Source organism: Silene latifolia, chromosome 1, assembly GCF_048544455.1.
Source record: "Silene latifolia isolate original U9 population chromosome 1, ASM4854445v1, whole genome shotgun sequence".
NCBI classification, from domain to species: Eukaryota; Viridiplantae; Streptophyta; class Magnoliopsida; order Caryophyllales; family Caryophyllaceae; genus Silene; species Silene latifolia.
The window spans coordinates 199719742-199726072 of record NC_133526.1 but is presented as its reverse complement, the minus strand read 5'-3'; positions in this window follow the sequence as shown (position 1 = coordinate 199726072).

The window sequence follows — 6331 nt, the reverse complement described above, 5'->3', positions numbered from 1 at the left end:
TTTAACGCATTTTCGCGATAATCAGGAGTTTCGGCGAATCTTTGGTTTCGGCACACCGCCACCCCAAATGTCTTCCGTTGGTGCTCAAATTTTGCGTGGCCGCTTTATCGACCCCGGGAACTATCTATACGATTTCCGGAGAATTTTGTTAGGGACCGAATCAGAAAAACCGTGTATTATACCCTTCAATTTCGGCCGTTCGGGAGGTCGTCGGACCGGTTTCTTTTTCTCCCCGATTTTCAATCACGCGTCCTACCTCATTTCAGGAGTTTACCTGTTCGATTTCAGCCTCAAATAACGAGCTTTAACGCATTTTCACGATAATCAGGAGTTTCGGCGAATCTTTGGTTTTCGCACACCGGCACCCCCAAATGTCTTCCGTTGGTGCTCAAATTTTGCGTGGCCGCTTTATCGACCCAGTACTTTCTATGCGATTTCCGGAGAATTTTGTTCGGGACAGAATCCGAAAAACCGTGTATTTATACACTTCAATTTTAGTAGTTCGGGAGGTCGTCAGGACCGGTTTCTTTTTCTCTTTGGTTTTCAATCACGCGTCCTACCTCATTCCGGGAGTTAACCTATTCGATTTGACCTCAAATAACGAGCTTTAACGCATTTTTCACGATAATCGAGTTTCGGCGAATCGGTTTCGGCACACGGCACCCCCAAATGTCTTCCGTTGGTGCTCAAATTTTGCGTGGCCGCTTTATCGATAATTTCTATACGATTTCAGAGAATTTTGTTCCGGGACCGGAATCCCGAAAAACCGTGTATTATACACTTCAATTTCAGCCGTTCGGGAGGTCGTCGGGACACGGTTTTTTTTTCCCTGTTTTTTCAATCACGCGTCCTACCTCATTCGGAAGTTAAACTTCGATTTGACCTCTAATAACGAGCTTTAACGCATTTTCACGATAATCGAGTTTCGCGAATCTTTGGTTTCGCACACCGGCACCCCCAAATGTCTTCCGTTGGTGCTCAAATTTTCCGTGGCCGCTTTATCGACCCCGGGAACTTTCTATGCGATTTCGAAGAATTTTGTTCGGGACCGGAATCCGAAAAACCGTGTCTATACACTTCAATTTCAGCCGTTCGGGAGGTAAATCTTGGACCGGTTTCTTTTTCTCCCAGTTTTTCAATCACGTTTCCTACCTCATTCCAGGAGTTAACTGTTCGATTTCACCTCAAATAACGAGCTTTAACGCATTTTTCACGATAATCCGAGTTTCGCGAATCTTTGGTTTCTAGCACACCGGCACCCCAAATGTCTTCCGTTGGTGCTCAAATTTTGCGTGGCCGCTTTATCTGACCCAGGAACTTTCTATGCGATTTCCGGAGAATTTTGTTAGGGACCGAATCCCGAAAAACCGTGTATTTATACACTTCAATTTCAGCCGTTCGGGAGGTCGTACCGGACCCGGTTTCTTTTTCTCCCTGTTTTTCAATCACGCGTCCTACCTCATTCCAGGAGTTAACTGTTTCGATTTGACTTCAAATAACGAGCTTTAACGCATTTTTCACGATAATCCGAGTTTCGGCGAATCTTGGTTTCGACACACGGCACCCCCAAATGTCTTCCGTTGGTGCTCAAATTTTGCGTGGCCGCTTTATCGACCCCAGGAACTTTCTATGCGATTTCAGGAGAATTTTGTTCGGGTTCCGAATCGAAAAACCGTGTATTATACACTTCAATTTGACCGTTCGGGAGGTCGTACCGGACCGGTTTCTTTTTCTCCCTGATTTTCAATCACGCGTCCTACCTCATTCCGGGAGTTTACCTGTTCGATTTCAGCCTCAAATAACGAGCTTTAACGCATTTTTCACGATAATCCGAGTTTCGGCGAATGCTGGTTTCTGGCACACCGCCACCTCCAAATGTTTTCCGTTGGTGCTCAAATTTTGCGTGGCCGCTTTATCTGACCCCAGGAACTTTCTATGCGATTTCCGGAGAATTTTGTTCCGGGACCCCGGAATCCCGAAAAACCGTGTATTATACACTTCAATTTCAACCGTTCGGGAGGTCGTACCGGACACGGTTTCTTTTTCTCCCTGTTTTTCAATCACGCGTCCTACCTCATTCCGGAAGTTAATCTGTTCGATTTCAGCCTCTAATAACGAGCTTTAACGCATTTTTCGCGATAATCCGAGTTTCGGCGAATGCTGGTTTCTGGCACACCGGTACCCCCAAATGTCTTCCGTTGGTGCTCAAATTTTGCGTGGCCGCTTTATCTGACCCCAGGAACTATCTATACGATTTCCGGAGAATTTTGTTCCGGGACCCCGGAATCCCGAAAAACCGTGTATTATACCCTTCAATTTCAGCCGTTCGGGAGGTCGTACGGACCGGTTTCTTTTTCTCCCGATTTTCAATCACGCGTCCTACCTCATTCGGGAGTTTACCATTCGATTTCAGCCTCAAATAACGAGCTTTAACGCATTTTTCACGATAATCGAGTTTCGGCGAATCTTTGGTTTTCGCACACCGGCACCCCAAATGTCTTCCGTTGGTGCTCAAATTTTCCGTGGCCGCTTTATCTGACCCCAGAAACTTTCTATGCGATTTCAGGAGAATTTTGTTAAAGGGACCGGAATCCCGAAAAACCGTGTCTATACACTTCAATTTCGGCCGTTCGGAGGTCGTAAATTGGACCGGTTTCTTTTTCTCCTGTTTTTCAATCACGCGTCCTACCTCATTCCAGGAGTTAACCTGTTCGATTTGAGCTTCAAATAACGAGCTTTAACGCATTTTTCACGATAATCCGAGTTTGGCGAATCTTTGGTTTTCGGCACACCGGCACCCCCAAATGTCTTCCGTTGGTGCTCAAATTTTGCGTGGCCGCTTTATCGACCCCAGGAACTTTCTATGCGATTTCAGGAGAATTTTGTTCGGGTTCCCGGAATCCGAAAAACGTGTATTATACACTTCAATTTCGGCCGTTCGGGAGGTCGTCATAGGACCGGTTTATTTTTCTCCCTATTTTTCAATCACGCGTCCTACCTTATTCCGGGAGTTAACCTGTTCGATTTCAGCCTCAAATAACGAGTTTTAACGCATTTTTCACGATAATCCGAGTTTCGGCGAATGCTGGTTTCTGGCACACCGCCACCTCCAAATGTTTTCCGTTGGTGCTCAAATTTTGCGTGGCCGCTTTATCTGACCCCAGGAACTTTCTATGCGATTTCCGGAGAATTTTGTTCCGGGACCCCGGAATCCCGAAAAACCGTGTATTTATACACTTCAATTTCAGCCGTTCGGGAGGTCGTACCGGACCCGGTTTCTTTTTCTCTCTGGTTTTCAATCACGCGTCCTACCTCATTCCGGGAGTTAACCTGTTCGATTTCAGCCTCAAATAACGAGCTTTAACGCATTTTTCACGATAATCCGAGTTTCGGCGAATGTTGGTTTCTGGCACACCGCCACCCCCAAATGTCTTCCGTTGGTGCTCAAATTTTCCGTGGCCGCTTAATCTGACCCCAGGAACTTTCTATACGATTTCCGGAGAATTTTGTTCCGGGATCCCGGAATCCCGAAAAACCGTGTATTATACACTTCAATTTCGTTTTTACCGTTCGGGAGGTCGTCCGGACCGGTTTCTTTTTCTCCTGTTTTTCGATCACGTTCCTACCTCATTCCAGGAGTTAACCTTTGTTCGATTTGACTCAAATAACGAGCTTTAACGCATTTTTCGCGATAATCGAGTTTCGGCGAATCTTGGTTTACGCACACCGGCACCCCCAAATGTCTTCCGTTGGTGCTCAAATTTTGCGTGGCCGCTTTATCTGACCCCAGGAACTTTCTATGCGATTTCCGGAGAATTTTGTTCCGGGTCCCCGGAATCCCGAAAAACCGTGTATTATACACTTCAATTTCAGCCGTTCGGGAGGTCGTACCGGACCCGGTTTCTTTTTCTCCCTGTTTTTCAATCACGCGTCCTACCTCATTCCGGGAGTTTACCTGTTCGATTTCAACCTCAAATAACGAGCTTTAACGCATTTTTCACGATAATCCGAGTTTCGGCGAATCTTTGGTTTTTCGGCACACCGGCACCCCCAAATGTCTTCCGTTGGTGCTCAAATTTTCCGTGGCCGCTTTATCTGACCCCAGAAACTTTCTATGCGATTTCCGGAGAATTTTGTTCGGGACCGGAATCCGAAAACCGTGTATTATACACTTCAATTTCGGCCGTTCGGGAGGTCGTCAGGACACGGTTTCTTTTTCTCCTGTTTTTCAATCACGCGTCCTACCTCATTCCGGAAGGTAACTGTTCGATTTGACCTCTAATAACGAGCTTTAACGCATTTTTCACGATAATCCGAGTTTCGGCGAATCTTTGGTTTCGGCACACCGGCACCCCCAAATGTCTTCCGTTGGTGCTCAAATTTTCCGTGGCCGCTTTTATCGACCCCAGAAACTTTCTATGCGATTTAGGAGAATTTTGTTCGGGACCCGGAATCCGAAAAACCGTGTCTATACACTTCAATTTCAGCCGTTCGGGATGTGTCGTGCGGACCGGTTTCTTTTCTCCTGTTTTTCAATCAAGCGTCCTACCTCATTCCAGGAAGTTAACTGTTCGATTTCAGCCTCTAATAACGAGCTTTAACGCATTTTCACGATAATCGAGTTTTCGGCGAATCTTTGGTTTCGGCACACCGGCACCTCCAAATTTCTTCCGTTGGTGCTCAAATTTTGCGTGGCCGCTTTATCTGACCCCGGGAACTTTCTATGCGATTTCCGGAGAATTTTGTTCCGTGACCGGAATCTGAAAAACCGTGTCTATACACTTCAATTTGGCCGTTCGGGAGGTCGTCTTGGACCCGGTTTCTTTTTCTCCCTGTTTTTCAATCACGCGTCCTACCTCATTCCAGGAGTTAAGTTGTTCGATTTGACCTCAAATAACGAGCTTTAACGAATTTTCACGATAATCCGAGTTTCGGCGAATCTTTGGTTTCGGCACATCGGCACCCCAAATGTCTTCCGTTGGTGCTCAAATTTTGCGTGGCCGCTTTATCTAACCCCAGGAACTTTCTATGCGATTTCCGGAGAATTTTGTTCCGGAATCCTGAAAAACCGTGTATTATACACTTCAATTTCGGCCGTTCAGAGGTCGTCGGACACGGTTTCTTTTTCTCCTGTTTTTCAATCACGCATCCTACCTCATTCGGAAGTTAACTGTTCGATTTGACCTCTAATAACGAGCTTTAACGCATTTTTCATGATAATCCGAGTTTCGGCGAATGCTGGTTTCTGGCACACCGGCACCCCCAAATGTCTTCCGTTGGTGCTCAAATTTTCCGTGGCCGCTTTATCTGACCCCATGAACATTCTATGCGATTTCCGGAGAATTTTGTTCCGGGATCCCGGAATCCCGAAAAACCGTGTATTATACACTTCAATTTCAGCCGTTCGGGAGGTCGTACCGGAACCGGTTTCTTTTTCTCCCTGTTTTTCGATCACGGTTCCTACCTCATTCCAGGAGTTAACCTGTTCGATTTCAGCTTCAAATAACGAGCTTTAACGCATTTTCACGGTGTAATCAGGAGTTTGGCGAATCTTGGTTTCGCACACCGCACCCCCAAATGTCTTCCGTTGGTGCTCAAATTTTGCGTGGCCGCTTTATCTGACCCCAGGAACTTTCTATGCGATTTCGGAGAATTTTGTTCGGGTTCCGGAATCCGAAAAACCGTGTATTATACACTTCAATTTCAGCCGTTCGGGAGGTCGTCTGGACCCGATTTCTTTTTCTCCTGTTTTTCAATCACGCGTCCTACCTCATTCCAGGAGTTAACTGTTCGAATTGACCTCAAATAACGAGCTTTAACGCATTTTCACGATAATCCGAGTTTCGGCGAATCTTTGGTTTCGCACATCGGCACCCCAGAATGTCTTCCGTTGGTGCTCAAATTTTGCGTGGCCGCTTTATCTGACCCCAGGAACTTTCTATGCGATTTCCAGAGAATTTTGTTCCGGGACCCCGGAATCCCGAAAAACCGTGTATTATACACTTCAATTTCAGCCGTTCAGGAGGTCGTACCGGACACGGTTTCTTTTTCTCCCTGTTTTTCAATCACGCGTCCTACCTCATTCCGGAAGTTAACCTGTTCGATTTCAGCCTCTAATAACGAGCTTTAACGCATTTTTCACGATAATCCGAGTTTCGGCGAATGCTGGTTTCTGGCACACCGGCACCCTTAAATGTCTTCCGTTGGTGCTCAAATTTTCCGTGGCCGCTTTATCTGACCCCAGAAACTTTCTATGCGATTTCCGGAGAATTTTGTTCGGGACCCCGGAATCCCGAAAAACCGTGTCTATACACTTCAATTTCAAACCGTT